This window comes from Mobula birostris, chromosome 31, assembly GCF_030028105.1.
Source record: "Mobula birostris isolate sMobBir1 chromosome 31, sMobBir1.hap1, whole genome shotgun sequence".
NCBI classification, from domain to species: Eukaryota; Metazoa; Chordata; class Chondrichthyes; order Myliobatiformes; family Myliobatidae; genus Mobula; species Mobula birostris.
In genome coordinates, this window is record NC_092400.1 from 28,508,426 (window position 1) to 28,526,576 (window position 18,151).

General features: G+C 40.3%; 1 protein-coding gene across 3 annotated transcripts in view; it reads right to left on the reverse strand.

The window, feature by feature from the left end:
• The window catches only part of ttc28 (tetratricopeptide repeat domain 28), a 945,172-nt gene that overhangs the window by 559,966 nt on the left and 367,055 nt on the right, over positions 1-18,151 (reverse strand). The window lies entirely within an intron of this gene.

The window sequence follows — 18,151 nt, forward strand, 5'->3', positions numbered from 1 at the left end:
CGCATCAGGCAGCATCAAAGAAGGGAAATGGACAGTTGACCTTTTGGGTCAAGACCCTTCAACTGTTTGCCCGTATTCTGATCCTCTGCATAAAATAGTCCACGTTACCTGGCCACTTCCCCTAGAGTTAGGTGAGGGAGCAAGATTTGCATAACCTCTCCACAATCACTGCCAATAATGCAGATGCACCATCACTGAACACAATTATTCATGCAACCTTGAAGGCTCTGTCACATTCTAATTTACATAGCGAATTATTTAGTTGTAGGCACCAAGACAATTTGTGTAATCCCAATTTGTCCTGAACTGGCTAATGTTAGGACAAATTACAAATGGTGTTTGCTGTCTGCAGTGGCTCTGGGTTTGTACTCATTGAAGTTTAGAAGAATGAGAGACGGATCTCTTTGAAACTACTGAATATTGAAAGACATAGGCAGACTGGACATGGAGAGCTTGTTTCAATTAGTAAGGGAGTCTAGGGACCAGTGGGCACAGCTTCAGAATAAAAGATGTCCCTTTAAAACAGAGATGCGGAGGAATTTCTTTATCCAGAGGGTGGTGAATCTGCAGAATAATTACCAGAGATGGCAGTGGAAGCCAAGCCATTGAGCATATTGAAAGCAGAAGCTGATAGGTTCTTGATTACTAAGGGTGTCAAAGGTTACAGAGAGAAGGCAGAAGAATGGGATCAAGAGGGATAATAAATCAGCCATGATCAAATGGCAGAACAGACTCAATAGGTGAATGCTCTACTGTCCTATGGTCTAAATCCTGTCGCCTGTCGACTGTTCATCATTTCCATAGGTGCTGCCTGACCTGGTGAGTTCCTCCAGCATTTTGTGTGTGTTGCTCTGGACTTCCAGCATCTGCAGACTTTCTGGTGTTTAATTTATTCCAATATCTTGCACTGCAATGAACAGTACACTCTATGTCATACCATACACCACATCTCCTGTGGTTAGATGTTCACATTAATTGTAGCTGGGTTCATAAGAATTGCTTCCTTTGTAAATACAGTAGAAATCAATAACACTTCCAAGTAACAGCATTAGGACTATGTATAAATAGTCTTGTCTCCAAGTACCTGAAAAAGCATACTGCACAGAAAGTCTTTGTGCATTAAACAAAAAATTGCTGATGCAGGAAATCTGGAAAAAAATATGCTTGAAAGGTCATCAACTTGAAATGTTTACCCTGTTTCCCTCTCAGTGAGTAGATACAGCATTTTCTGTTCATAAAGAACTTCTTGGTTATTCAAAGGATTCAAATTATATTTATTATCAAACTATGTATGTAGCGTACAACCCTGAGATTTGTCTTCCCCACAAACAGCCACGAAATAAAGAAACAGCGTGGAACCCGTTCAAAGATACAAAACATCAAAACACCCTGCCCCGCTCAAATGGTAACAAGAACATCAACCCAGCCACACAAAAATTAAATCATACAAACGGCAACAAGAACATTGGACCCCCTGCACAAGAAACAAATTGCGCAAAAGGGGAAAAAAAAGAACAAGCAAGAACCACAGAACATAAAACTCAATTCCAAAAGAGTCCATATTCAGTTCAGCTCATTATCTACAGGCCGTCCCAATTCAGAGTCACCAAAAATAGCAAACTGTCAGTATCATCATCCGACAGCATCCAGGGAGAGAGTTGTATGTATTTATTTGCCAGTATTAACACTTGAAACTTTGATGATGAGCAGGAAATTCTGCAGTTATAATTTGAAAAATAAGAAAGACCGATAAAATGCACAGAAACTTTTCATTCTGACCACCTAAATCTCTGGTGTCAGAGCATCCACAACATGTTTTTAGGTGATTTTATCCGACAAGGCAATCACAAAGTCTAGAAAAGTTTTTGTGGGGGGGGGGAGCAAGCTGTGGGAATGGAATAACCAATACTTCAAAGCCTGTCCTTTTTCTTCTTTATTTTTCTAACAGTAATTGATGTAGAAATGACGAAATGCTTAAGCAACAGAAACACTCTTACTACAATGTTACTTTAACACTTCAACAAATTTCTACAACTGGAATAAAACTAATCACATTGATTCAGTAATGACTGGCATTTGGAGCGATTAAGCTGACGATGTAGTGATTAATTCACAGCTAAAGCAAGGTGTTTTCATTTCCTCAGCTGCACATTTCATTACTCACCCTGTAGTCTGGTCTACAATTCAACATCTAAAACCACTGAGATTTTATTTGAGTCAACTGAAAAAATTCTTGACAGAATTATTTATAGGGAACATATCTTAACAAAACAGAGCAATCTTTTATCTGCAATGCACACAGTTTCAAAGGAATGTTTGACACTATTGCACGCAAATGCAATATTTAGTTAACTAAAGTTAGATGAATTATGAATTATATTTTACACTATATTTACACTGGGAAATTGTGCCATTAGAAATGTTTATTTGATCCAGTGTCTGTGTAGAATGCACCAAGTATCACATATCCACCATGCACGTAGTCACTCATCAACAATGACATCAGGTATACACTCTTAGTTTCAAAACTTTCATCCTCGTGTTCAAGACCCTCTATGGCAGGGGTTCCCAAGCTGGGGTCCATGGACCCCCTTGCTTAATGGTATTGGACCATGGCATAAGAAAGACTGGAAACTCCTGCTTTAAATGTTGAAATAAAATTACATTCAGGGAGGAGGTTCTTTCATTTAAGTTTGGACTCCACTTACCTAAATATTTATACATAAAACCACATCATGATGCGGAGTAGCTTCCTGATCATTGACTGCCAAAATACATGTACAGATCTCCAGAACACACAACGCAAAGAAAGAAGCATCACCCTCTAACTCAGGGGTTCCCAACCTGGAGTCCACGGATCCTTTGCTCAATGGTATTGGTCTGTGGCATAAAGAAGGTTGGGAGTGCCTGATCTAGGACTTTATTCCTCCTCATCTGTGCAACCATCTTTATCTCTGTTATACTCTAAAAATATGGCTTTCCACCAATTCTAATATCTTGACCTTTTCAGATACAAGACCATAAAACATAGGAACAGGATAAGGCCATTCAGCCCATCAAGTCTGTTCCACCATTCCATCATGGCTGATTTATTATCCCTCTCAACCCCTGCAATGATTTGGTCTTCACAGTCACCCATGACAGTGAATTCTGAATTCCACAGACTCACCACTCTCTTGCTAAAGAAATTCCTCATCATCTCTATTCCAAAGGGACATCCTTGTCCTAAGGCTGTGCTCTCTGGTCCTACCTCACTATGAACCTTTTCAGATATATAGGTTCTGTAGTATGGAATCCTTCCCTCCCCCACCACCAAATCCACCCCTCCACAACTAAAGAGAATACTGCAAAGTTAACTCACTAACCATTTTTCCACCTTTATATATTCATCTTCGGACCAGCATAGTTTTTGTCTAACTGTATTCTTTTGAACAATGCTATCTGAAGATACCATATAAATGCAAGCTACTGCTATTGGCCGATGCATAATGAGTAGCTGGTGCATATCACAAGTCCTGGTTATGCAACCGGTAACACCAGGCAGACAATATCTGAAAAGAATTGATAATGGCTGGGGTCACCCATCTAGTGAAGACACTGCCCAGAAGAAGGCAATGGCAAACCACTTTTGTAGAAAATTTGCCAAGAACAATCATGGTCAAGGACCACAATCGCCTATGTCATACGACACAGCACATAATGAATGAATGACTGAATGTTGTTGGCTGATGGGCTTAAAGTAGTTTCTCTCAGGGACAAGTTCCTGTGCAGTCCCAATACAGTTTTAAACAGGCAAGAAGCCAAACGATTAATTTGATGTCAGATAAATGTAATTGCTGTAGCAATTGCATTTGAGAAGCAATAAAGATGTACAGCTTTCACTATTATGGAAAACACAGTGCTTCTCAACATAAAGGCTCAAATAATTAATAAGTATAATGCAGTGCGCAGCAAAAACTACACATTTTAGGGTTTTGTGGTAGAATTAGATCATTATTCCAAGCTGGTAATAATTTTGGCAGATGTGTGAAAACGATTCAAGAGAACTTGCATGCAATTTAGTAAGAAAACATCTACGATTCCCAAAGAAAATGATTGAATCACCAAGGCTTAGACTGTGCAAGATTAAGATGCTGAACACAGGAACCATTAAAATGACTGAATTGCTTTTAAAAGGAAAACTTGCACTTCTAATCCCATAATGCAAAGTTGGTAATAGCTGTTCATTAATTTTAAAATGGTATTCTCATGGAACGTGATTAGTATACCAACAAACATAAATGTCAACAACTATCAACTTACACGTCTCAGGACATCAAATTATCTCTACTTTAAACAATCAGTGGGAGGAAACAAACCTGTATTCCTTCACCTTTGAACTCGGTTTTGTTCAAACTCTGCTGTTCCTTAGAAGAAATCTCATTTTAATTTAACTCTACACCAACCATTATCTTCTCTCTCCACAGACTGATGATAGGCTTTAGAAAGTAACAAACATCCACTTCATCCCAACCCTACACAAATCAATTTCTATTGCATGAAATAGCCGACTAATGAGAATGTTGATCTGGGAAGGCCACGCATGGTTTAACTGAAGTACCTACCACACTGGCGAGCAACATGTTTGATGAGTGCAGTTTATGGCTCATCATGTTCTCTTTTCTGATTATTATGTAGGAGGTGGCCCTTTGATCTTTTGTGTCTATGCTGATTCTCAGAGCAATCCCACCAATTCTTCCCAGTTCTTTCCCTATAACCTGTGTTCTCACATGCTCCTAATTGACCTGTTACCAGCCACATAATTAACCAACTAGCAGTTTGGGATCTGGGAGGAAACCAGAACATCCCAAAGGAAACATGCAGTCACAGGGAGTCACTATCTGCTGCATTGCAATGCTACCTACAATATACCCAACGTACCTGATGCACTGAATACAGGTTGCAGGTGATATGCTGAAGTCACATAGTGACAGTTTTACTAAACTATTACAAGATGCTAGAATATTTTGTATCCCAATTTTATTTAGTACTTGCAATAGTTTCAAAACTAAGCACCGAAAACCAACTTTGGCAACTTACTTCCAAACATTTTGTCACCATGCGAGGAAACGTCATCAGTACGCTGTTGATTGTGGAGTGTCTTCCAATGCTTGGCCTTTATATACTTATTAATCAGTAATACTTCATTATGGAAACTCAATTGTGATGTGGGGAGGAAATCTCGTCGCTGACTGGTTGTGGGGCAAACTTCGGGCGTTTTGGTCTGGAGTTTTGCCTGCGCCGGCTCTAAACAGGATCAAGGTCCACTTTTCCGAAAGTGGCAGCCAATCAGCTGAGCGATAGGTATATAAAGGCCATGCATTTGGAGGACACCACAATGAACAGTGCACTGGTGATGTCTCCTCAGATGGTGATGAAACATTTGCAAGTAAATTGTCAAAATCAGTGAACAATTCAACCCAACCATCCACCAGCTGAGCTACACATCTTCCAAATGATTTCCACTTATAACTAAATCTACAATAAATTAGCAATTATACTAATTAAATCATAAATAGAACTAACTATATAAAACTTCAATTAAACACAGATAAAACACTGCTGGAGGCTGCAGCGTAGGAGGTATGGCTCAACTGCAATATGAGGGATTTTGTAAAGAGCCAAGTTGATCTCGAGCAATCAGTAGATGGAACAACACACACAAAATGCTGGAGGAACTCAGCAAAGCAGGCAGCATCTACGGTATGGAGAGAAATGAACCGACAATGCTTTGGGCCAAGACTCTTCATCAGGAAATGAAACACTTGGAATGTAGGCTCAGAGTTGTAGAACCAGGTTCCAAGATGCAGACATTGTGATGTCCTGGGAGAGAGGGGGAATTCACCTGGATACATTGACCAAAGTTGTAGTTACATTTATTTAGCCATTACCCCGCCAGGTAAAAAGAAAACCAATTCAACGAGAGAAAAATCTTCCAGTGCCATTCAGTTAAAAGATACTTTCTCTTGTGGAACTGAAGACAATGACTGCAGCAAAGATGAGCAAATGAATGTTGGCACTATGGTAAAAATGTCATTTAGGCTGGGAGAGGTGGTGAGACAAGGGGAGTGTAGAATTGGTGATGGACAGTGAGGGGAAAAACACTGTTTTCGACAGCTATTACCAGTACTGAAGGTTAAAAAGCTGCAGATGCTGTAGGAGCCATGTAACTGTTTTCTATCTGCATTGTATTCTGTGTTGCACATTTATTATGGTATCTAGTCATGTGGGTGTGGGTGTGGTAAAAGCAAAGGATTCAGTTACATATTCATGCTTTGTTTTAGAGCTGGGGACTGATAGATGTCATATCTTTTGTTGACCGCTTAATTATGTTAACTTTGCTTTAGTCAACTTAATTACATTGCTGCAAGATTGTTTGTTTTGCTGGTTGCTAAAAGATGTTGTCAACCCAAAACATAGAAACAGAAAATGCTGAAAATACTCATGTCAGGACACATTACCGGGAAGAGAAAAAGGATTATCCTTTCAGTTCCATGACCCTTCGTCAGAACAGAAAGATGGCATCCCTGCCCGTGACCAAGAATAAGGACATTTCCTTCTGGTTGGAGAAGAACTTGGAGAAGAAATGGGAGGACCCTGTATTGTACCATAACGGGACTGTCGCGTGGCGGTTAGTGTATTGCCATTACAGTGCCAGTCAATTCACCCGCTGTCTGTAAGGAATATGGCGGAAGCACGGTGACACTTGTGGGCTGCCCCCAGCACATCCTCACACTATGTTGGTCACTAATGCAAACAGAGCACTTCACTGTATGGTTCGATATATTGATGTACATTGAACAGATAAAGCTTATCTTTACTATCTTTGCTGTAGTCCACACTGAACCAGGAATGATGTTCTGCATCATTCGGCCTATCACTCAAGCCACAAACAAACTGACAAAAGGGATAAACAGGTAGGAAGTTTATTCAACCAAAACAGAGCCATTGCTGCAAAATGTTAAAAAAAATCCAGAATTAATTTATACATCATACTTGGAAAAAGGAAAAGAGCTTACACATCAGAATGGATCAGAGAATGATGTGAAGGAAGTAAAAGTTTCAATTCCTGGGGCAATGTCATGAAATCAAGTGACAGTTTATGCTCTTCCATTAGGAAAACTCCGTTTCAAATCAACAAACCCTGAGGAAGGAGTGAGAAAATCAAACGTTAAAATTGAAAGTAAATTACTGTCTAAAGCAAGATGGTTTTGTTATCACTTTGTTTATGTGGAGATGATCTGTTTTATTAGTAGTAGAATCTTAAACAAAGTATTACTGTTTAAAAATACAGAATTGCCTGTTTAGGATGGAGGCAGAATTCTTTTTAATTCCCTGTGGGACGTGAACATTGGTATCAAGGCTAGCAATAATGACAAATCCACATTTAACTCAAGGTGGTAGAGAGCTGACTAGCTGACGATATTCCCAAGAGTGCTGTTACACAGGAACAGTGATATATTTCCAAGTCAGGATAGCATCCATCTGGGATATTATGAGATTACACATGAATTAGCAGAAGGATTGGGCCACACAACCCCTCAAATTGGCTCTGATTACCACCGTACCTCGACATTTCCGCCTACCCGCAGGAACACTTACTTGCATGCTAGAACATCAAGAATACATCTATTTAAAAGATATTCACTCTTTTTTCCATTTGCTTTTAGGAAAACAATTCCGAAAGCTCAAAAATGAATGACAGAATAAGAGTTCCTCGCCTCAATCTTAGATGGGCAACTCTGTGTTTATGGACAGTAACAATCTTGCCTTCACTACTTGTAACATACTCTCCACATCACCAAGTGATAATAAGACCAGTGTTTATAAAACCAGGCTGTTTCCTGCTGGACAGTATTGAATTTAAGTTCAAAGTTCAAAGTAAATTTATTAATAAACTATATCTATACAACCCTGAGATTAATTTTCTTGTGACCATACTCAATAAATCTATAGAATAATAACCATAATAGAATCAATGAAAGACCGTCCAACTTTAGCATTCAACCAGAGTGCAGTAGATAGCAAACTGTGCAAATAGAAAAAGAAACAAAGAACAGTAGTAAATAAGTAAGCAATAAGTATCAGGCACATAAAATGAAGAGTCCCTGAAAGTGAGTCCATTGGTTTTGAGAACATTTCAATAATGGGAAGTGAAGCTGAGTGAAGTTAACCCCTCTGGTTGAAGAGCCCAATAGCTGTTTCTGAACCTGATGGTGTGAGTCCTGATGTTCCTGTATCTTCTTCCGGATGGCAGCAGCGAGAAGAGAGCATGTCTTGGGTAGTGGAGGTCCCTGATAATGGATGCTGCTTTCCTGTGACAGTGTTTTATATGTTTCATGATGACTGGAAATGGTCAAGGGGGAATTAAGATGACAATGGCTTTCTGCAGAATACCTAGCATCTTACTTGCTCTAGCTGCCAACGTATTTGTGTGGCTGGTACAGAGAAGTTCGCTGTCATTTGTGACACCTCCCCCACCCCCACAACTCCCTAAATATTGATGAACTGATGATGCTGGAATTGTGAATGAAAAGACAACTTGTTTGCTAATTGGAAATCCATATAATGAGAGTAAGGAAATACGCACAAAACTGGAAGGCAATCTGGTTGGCCTTTGTCAGAAGGACTTTATAGAGTTCAATGAGAAGGGTCTTGCTGAATATATGCAGGACGTTGATATACCTCATTCAATCGCAATATGCATTACTTATCACTGTGTCCAAAGAAGGATATGTAACCCTGTCATCGGGCTCATATGCAAGCTTGGCTCATTAGCTGGCTCTGCTGAAAGCCACAGGACTCAGCAGCGAGGAGGCCACCTGTCACAAACACTATACGTGTAAGGTCAGTAAACAGCAACATCGTGGAGCTCTGATTAACGAAACCTTGGCTTGAGCTAATGCTGTGTAAATGCTGCCCATACACAATTGTTGATTGGCAGGAAATAACACTACATACCATTATAAAGAAAGTATATTTACAAATTTCAGTTTTATTGTACAGTTAGTAAGAAAAAGAAAAGGACCCATTACAGTTAACCCAGTCCAAATGTACACATAAAGTTGGAGCTCATCTTGAAGTTGCCTTTTTACTCATGCGCTGGACCCAAGGTCTGCGTAAAAGCACGCAGCATATTCCGAACATTGCTCAAAATCCATCTTGAACAAATGGGCTCTCACTCGGGGATACTGGCTGTTTCTCTTCTGTTTGCCCCGGAAAACTAGGCACTGGAGAAAGATGGACAATCAGCACCCCACATCTGAAGGTAACATCTCTTCCTGCTAATCAATCATGCTGTTTGCGTACACAGCCAAAGATTACTGCAGTTGGGGTCTCATCAGCACTCCTGCAGGTAAGCATGATTCTTCCTCCTGATCATCAAGAACATCCACCTGGCTGGCTGGGGCATTGAGCATTCCAGCAAATTTGGGGGTTCCCATCACTCTGTCTTCTCCTCCAGGACATAACAGGTTTAGACTGGGTGTTCCACACTATTCCTCATTTCTGCTCATCATCCTGCTTAGGAGGAACTTGTACATTCACAAAAACAGCTCTGAACACCAGGTGAATGGACAAGGCTTTCAAAAAGTTCCCTCCATTTCTCTCTTTGCATGCTCCCATGAGCCTTCTCACAATAGAAGTATTTGTTCTCACAAGAATGAAAGCTGCACCCTTTCCAACTGGATCTGGGCAGACCTACACTAGTGCATCAATAGTCTCAGTTACTCCAACATCCGCTTCTGAAAACTTCAGTCTCAACAACAAGTAACCATCGTACAGGTACTCATCAGTACTAAGGCCCCAAATCTCATGGGCACTGAGTTGCATCAATGGTAAATGTGTCTAATACTGGTTGTAAAAGGATCTGTAGAGTACGGTAACTTGCGAACCTGTGTCAAGTATGGCTTTAGCATAAGTACCTTCAATCCATATAGGTACATCAGAGCTTGGTCCCACTAAACCTTCAGGAATAGTGTTCTGCACTTTAGCATTTCCCTTGATACATTGAGTTGAATGTCTCCTATCCAAGTCGCCAGCCCATTCCTTTACTCTGTCCCTCTGCAGTATTGCCTCTTTTCTTCTCTGTTTGATTAACCGCTGACTTATTCTTTGAAGATTTTGCTGCCCCCTCACAGTCTCACTTGAAATGTCCATCTTCTCCACAGTTGTAACAGAAAATACTGGTCCCCTCACCAGTCACGAATCTCTTTTCAGCAGCAGTCCGTTGAGTTTTAAGTCCTACAGGTGAGTTGGGTTTCCCAATGGACGTATCACGTTTAGCTGAAACATTAGCAGACATCCAACAAATCAGCTCAGCTCAAATAAAACAATTTCACTACCTCAACAAGTTAAGAACTATGATGAATTTGAAGGTATCCACAATCATTTGAATATTACAATGAAAATGAAGATTTGGTGGATGCAATCATTGATATGATTGTATGAAGACAGTCAAATATCTATACTAGGTGCCTGTGCTGATTTTGTACATTTACATTCAATCAAAAAAATGCAGCAACAGGCACTATATGAATTTTTCTTCAATGACTATCAGGAAATAATATACAGTTTTATAGTACTGTAAGTAGTATTAATAGTGTTCTAATTTGTTCTGCATTTCATTTAAGTACCTAATTTGCTACTCAATTAAATAGTTGTTTTTCTTATTCATATCTTTTTAAACTATTTTCAAGAAACTGGCTATTTGGGCAGCCACTTAATTGGACAAAAGTGTACTGGCCCCAATGTGGCCCAATTAACTGGAATCGACTGTACTTCCCTCGGAGGCTATGTGGCATGTAATCAATAGCCTAATTCCAGGATGAGGAAATTATTCTATGAGGAGAAATTGAAAGTTTCCACGTGCTTACTGGTTTAAACTTGCAGAAATTCAGATGTACAAGATGTGATCACGTTAAAACATATGATCTCTGGGAGGATTTGTCAGAGTAGATGCTGAGGCACTTTTCCACCCAGCTGAGGAGCCAAGACTGAAAGATCATAAGACCATGTAAGGAGACAAACATTCAGGATGAATAGTAATTTGCTCAATCAGAGGGATACAAATGTTGCAGAATAACCAACAACAAAAATGCTGTGCTTGCTCAGTAACTATCTCACTTCAAGTTAAATACAAACATAGGTTTACAAACTATCTGATATTCTGCATTTGAGAAATTCAGAGGTCAATACAACAGAAGAATAGAATCACATTGGAAATATATGAAGTTTATATGTAATTCAAAAAATTCAATCTGTTCCTCATAAATGGTTCGTCAGTCCCTTGTGTATGCGAATGATATCATTTACAGTCATCTACAATTACAAGTCTGCAGTTTCAAAGACACAAAAAGCTTGAGAAATAAAGCGACTGACTGAAGAACAAAATCAGAATCAGAACCAGGTTTAACATCACCGGCATGTTGTTATCTTTGGAGCAGCAGTACAATGAAATACATAACAATACAGAAAAAACTGAATTACAGTAAGTACATATGCATATATTAAATAGTTAAATTAATTATGTACTGCAAACAATATAGAAATAAAAAAGTAGTGAGGTAGTGTTCATGGGTTCAATGTCCATTCAGAAATCAGATGGAAGAGGGGAAGAAGCTGTTCCTGAATCACTGAGTGTGTGCCTTCAGGCTTCTGTACTTCCTTCCTGATGGTAGCAATGAGAAAAGCGTATTAGCTGGGTGATGAAGGTCCTTAATTGTGGATGCCGCCTTTTTGAGGCTTCGCTCCTTGAAGGTGTCCTAGATACTATGGAAGCTGGTGCTCATGATGGAGCTGACTATGTTTACAACTCTCCGCATCTTACTTTGATCTTGTGCAGTAGCCCGCCCCTCCCCATACCAGAGGATGACGCAGCCAGTTCAAATGCTCTCCACAGTACATCTGTAGAAATCTTCCTGTGTTTTTGGTGACATACCAAATCTGCTCAAACCACTAAAGAAATAAAGCTGCTGATGTGCCTTCTTTGTAGCAGCATCGATATGTTGCTTCCTCTTGCAGCGTTATTATGAAATACAGAGCAGTAAAGTTATTGAACAATCTGAACAATTCAATATCTCGTGCAACACACACACACACACAATGCTGGAAGAACTCAGCAGGCCAGGAAGTCATCAATGGAAAAGAGCAATCAATGTTTCGATCCGAGACACCTCTCAGGACTGGAAAGGAAGTGGAGAGGTCAGAGTAAGAAGGTACGGGGAGAGGAGGAAGAAGTACAAGGTGGTGAAACTGGGAGAGTGGGATGGGCTGAAGCAAAAAGCTGAGAAGTTGATTGGTGAAAGAGAAAATGGCTGGAAAAGGGAGAATCTGATAGGATAGGGCAGAAGACCATGTAAGAAAGGGAAGGGGGAGGAGCACCAGAGGGAGTTGATGGGCAGATAAGGAGATAAAGTGAGAGAGGGAAACAGGAATGGGGACTGTTGAAGGGGGAGGGGTGAAATTACTGGAAGTTCAAGAAACCAATGTTCATGCCATTAGTTTGCAGGCTACCCAGATGGAATATAAGGTTCTGCTCCTCCAACCTGAGTGTGGCCTCATCGTGACAGCAGAGAAGGCCATGGAGAGACATGCCGGAATGGGAATGGGAAGGAGGATTGAAATGGGCCGCCACCGAAAGATCCTACTTTTTGTGGTGGACGGAGCAAAGGGGCTCGGCAAAGCGGTCTCCCAATCTAAGTCCCTCCAGCATTTTGTGTGTATTGCTTTGGATTTCCAGAATCTGCTGACTGCAATCTCTCGTGATTGCAATAGTGTCCACGTGTTATACTGCACATCAGCAAAGGCACAATCTACACATCATGCCGACAAGACTGAAACTATGAATGCTGGAAAATCAAATGTAATTGCAGTTTTCTGGAGCATGTTGTAAGCCTGTCAGATCAAAAGATTATGAAATATTACATCACAGAACAGCTCACTCAGCCATCAAGTTTGGTTATTTCTGTCTCATCAATGACTGGATGTAAGATCATACACTACAGCTTTTCCAGTTATTTTCCCCCTATTATGAGTGCCCATCAAGTGCACTCTAATACAATTGCCGGCTACCTCTAGTCATATACACGTTCAGCATTGCTTGTTTTTACGATCAACATCTGTTGATAAGAAACTAAAGATTTAATTTCCCTCTTATGCTATTTCCTTGTACTGCTGTCTGTTATGATTGGAATACATAAAATCTCTCTAAAATGTGTCTCCACATACAAAATGCTGGAGGAACTCAGCAAGTCAGGCAGCATCTATGGAGGGGAATAAATAGTCAACATTTCAGGATGAGACCCTTCATCAAGACCGAAACGCCAACTGATTATTCCCCTCCATAGATGCTGCCTGGCCTGCTGAGTTCCTCCTACATTTTTTGTGAGTGTTGCTTTGGATTTTCAGTATCTGAAGAATCTCTTGTGTTTACATCTACCCATTCTGTCGTATTTCACCACTGTTTTGTACATGGACTGCAACAGCTATTTGTCTTCCCATTCTTCTAGCTTGCACACATCCTCCTAAACTGTACCATCAAGAATCATATCCACTATTCCTGAGCTGCATCCAAAACAATAAATTTACTGTTTACAACATGCAATTCAGTTAACGGTTTCCTAGTCTTTGTCGTATCTCTATCATTATTATTATCATCATTACGTGCCACGTCATATGATGCAGGTGATCATGGTCCTCCATCTGTCATGAGACGCAGTACCAGAATGCAGAATGTGTTACAGTCACAAAGAAAGTGCAGCGCAGACAGACAACACCATGATGAGATAGACTGTGAGGTGAAGAATCCATCTTATTGCACAAGAAGTCCATTCAATAATCTTATAAGAGTGACCAGAGTCCTTGACGAGTACGGCTTGGACCCAAATGCTGGAGTATCCAAAGCTAGGATTGAAACACGGTTTCAAACCAGATCAAGAACCTGAGCTCAAACCAAACACTAGACGAAATCACGAGTAGGCTTACCATTGGGTACCAAACCTCAATTCAGGTGCTCCTTAAATGCTCAATCCTTGGCATCCAAAACATGATTGCCAATTACTGGGGCTGTCCTGAATCTTTAATGGAGCTGTGCCAGTTATCCATACTCCTAAACCTTGGAACCTGGCACTGACGGGTGCATGTCATAACAATAACATTGTGATAGAAACAGTCCTTGAGCCTGGTGGACTTTGAAATTATCCAATCCATTGTGTTAGATTTTTTTTTTAATTATTTGGTGTACCTGCATAGTCAACATCATGAGCTGTGTTGTATGACATGAGTTATTATGGTCTTTGACCATGATTGTTCTTGGCAAATTTTTCTACAGAAGTGGTTTGCCATTGCCTTCTTCTGGGCAGTGTCTTTACAAGATGGGCAACCCCAGCCATTATCAATACTCTTCAGAGTTTGTCTGCCTGGCGTCAGTGGTCGCAAAACCAGGACTTGTGATATGCGCCAGCTGCTCGTATGACCATCCACCACCTGCTCCCGTGGCTTCACCTGATTCTGATCTGGTGGGGGGGGAAGGGGCGGGTAAGCAGGGGCTACACCTTGCTCAAGGATGACCTGCAGGCTAGTAGAGGGAAAGACCACCTTACACCACCTTTAGTACAGGCATATCACTGCATCCAACTCAAACTATCATCCAATCCCACACTCTAAAACTCCTTGGTCCTTACTCCAATATCTCTTGCAAAGAACAGCTTTCACCTTGTCATTGGTAGCCTCCTCTTTAAATTCTCTCTCTATCTCATTGTTTTACCCTTTTAAGCCTTACATTGATTTAGTGTCCCTTTTCACTGACGCCTCTATGAAATACATTCAGATGTTGTTCAACATTATGTCTTACGGACATTAAGGTTACAATATAATTACAATATCCTTCCTCTCAGTCTCACCAACTGGTGACAATCATCCACTAACCCGATTGCATTATACCAGTTTTGTTGGCCGAAGATGCTAAGTTGGGATCTGTTGTATACAAATAAGCTCCACCGGTAACACTGATTCTCTTCCACGCACAAGACATCAGTAAAAACAGCCAAATAAATCTAAAACTTACCTCAGAACTTCTAAGTGAAAGATTCATTACTTATGGCTTATAGTTCTTTAGGCTTGTGTCCAGAAAGATAAGACTATAAGACACAGGAGCAGAATTTGGTCATTCAGCCCATTAAATCTCCTCTGCCATTCCATCATGGTTGAATCACTATCCCTGTCAACACCATTCCCCTGCCTTCTCCCTGTAACCTTTGAGGCCTCAACAAATCAAGAACCTATTGACCTCTACTTTAAATACACTCAATAACTTGGCTTCCACAGCTGCCTTGGCAATGAATTCCACAGACCCACTACCCTGTGGCTAAAGAAGTTCCTCTTCATCTCTATTCTAAGCGGACATCCTTGTATTCTGAGGCTATGCCCTCTGGTCCTAAACTCACCCACCATAGGAAATATCTTCTCCACACCCATTCTATCCAGACCTTTCAATATTTGATAGATTTCAATGAGATCCCTCCTCATTCTTCTAAACTCCTGCAAGAACAGGCCCTGAGCCATCAAATGCTCATCAGATGCTAACCCTTTCATTCCCAGAATTATCCTCGAGAACCTCCTCTGGAACTTCTCCAGAGCCAGCACATCCTTTCTTAAATACATGGCCCAAATCCACTCAAAATGTTCCAAGTTAGCCTTTAGGGAATCCTGCACAAGGAGTCCCAAGTCCCATTGCACATCTAATTTTTGAATTTTCTCCTTACTTAGAAAACAGTCTACTCTTTTATTACTTCTACTAAAGTGCACAACCATACACTTCCCTACATTATATTCCAACTGCCACTTCTTTGCCTATTCTCCTAATCTGTCTAAGTCCTTCTGCATACTCCCTGCTTCCTCAACACTACCTGCTCCTCCACCTATCTTTGTATCATGTACAAACTTCGCCACAAAGCCATCAATTCCATCAATCAAAACATTGATATATAAGGTGAAAAGAAGCGGTGCCGATACTGACCCCTGCGGAACACCACTTGTCATTGGCAGCAAATCAGGAAAGGTTCCCTTTATTCCCACTTTTTGCCTCCTGTCAATTAGCCAATCTTCTATCTATGTTATAAACACGAGGAAGTCTGCAGGTACTGGAAATCCAAAGCAACAGACACAAAATGCTGGAGGAACTCAGTATCCTTCCTGTAATACTATGGGCTCTTATCTTGTTAAGCAGCATCATGTTGGCACATTGTCAAAGGCCTTGTGAAAATCCAAATAAACAACATCCTCTGATTCTCCTTTGTCTATCCTATCTGTTACATCCTCAAAGAATACCAACAGATTTGTCAGGCAAGATTTCCCCTAGAGAAAGCAAGTACCATGAAACCTCATGTTTGATAATGGAATCCAACATCTTCCCAACCACTAAAGTCAGACTAACTGGTCTACAATTTCCTTTCTCCTACCTTCCTTCCTTCTTAAAGAATGGACTGACATTTGCAATTTTCCAGTCCTCCAGAACCATTCTAGAATTCAGTGATTCTTGAGAGATCATTAATCATGTCTCCATAATTTCTTCAGCTACCTTCTTCAGAACCCTGGGGTGTAGTTCATCCAGTCTCGGTGACTTATCTACCTTCAGACCAATGAGGTTCCCAAGCACCTTCTCCCTAGTAATAACAACTACACTCACTTCCACCCCCTGACACTCTCAAATTTCTGGCATACTGCTAATGTCTTCCACAGTGAAGACTGACACAATATTCTTATAAAGATCATCTGCCATTTCTTTGTCCCCCATTACTATCTCTCCAGTGTTATTTTCCAGTGGTTCAATATTCACTCTCGTCACTGACTCTACTATTTTATAATGTTACAGGTTACTTTCTCCCCATTAATTGTCAACAAAGACAAAAGAAACAGAGAAGGATTTTTTCACAAGTATAAATGGATTCATTGTTTGGCTTTAATTATGAATAAGGGAAAGGACAGCTGCTGTCCTTTGTGTCCCTCAGGACACCATTTCGTGGAATAGGAAGGAAGAAACACCAACCATTGTGCTCTCATTGGACAACAACGGTGGGAAAATCTTACCGAGCTTTGGGTAGGAAATTAAGAGCTCTTTATGTATAAAACTGTGGTATCACCTTTCAACCAGTGGAATGACAATTGAAGCCAATATATCAACGTCAGCCCCAGATTTGGAAAAGACAATATACAATGTTCAAGATACGTATATTACTGAAAGAAATGTTTAGTCTTTTTCTTTGCTTATGTACAAGATTCAATTGCTTAGGGGGGATAAACATAGTATGAGGCAGGTTAGATCAATAGATATAACTGAGGAAAAAAGAGGGAGCCAGGCAGAGAAAATCAAAGCAGCCCAGTAGAAACTTACTTGCTGATGAGAGCACAGTTTGTTACAAATTGGGATTAGAAGCAAAGAATGGAGAGAGTTAGAAAAATGGCTCAGAAATTCCTCGTGAAGTAAAGGGTTAAGATAGAAAACTCATGAAGATAAATAAATATTTAAAGAGATTTTAGTGATTTGCTTGCATTAAGATTAAAACTGCAAAATATCTTGGTAAAGGTTCAGATTTTTTACCCTCAATTGCTTAGTTTCTAGCCTCCTGCTTTTAATTATTAAGTAATTATAATTACTCCTTTGTCTGGCTAGGAAAGCTACAATAAACCTGCAAGAAGCCAAAGTAACTTCATCAGTTAATTCAAAATACATAGAAAATATCCATGTTTTAAATTTGACTGCAATTATGACATAGAATAGTGCAGGAAGTGCGAAGAAATCTTTCAACTGAGATCTACATACATTATTTTCCACATAGGTCCTAAGACATAGGAGCCAAATCAAGCCATTGAGTCTGCTCAACTATTCATTCAGTTTAGAACGGAGATCAGGAGGAATATCTCTAGAAGCAAAAGTTCAGCTTGAGGGTGGTGAATCTGTGGAATTCATTGCCACAGATACCTCTGGAGAACAAGTAATCGGGTATATTTAAAGCAGAAGCTGATTGGTTCTTGATTAGTAAGGGTGCCAAAGGTCCTGCGGAGCAGGCAGGAGAATGGGGTTGACAGAGATAATAAATCAGCCATAAGACCATAA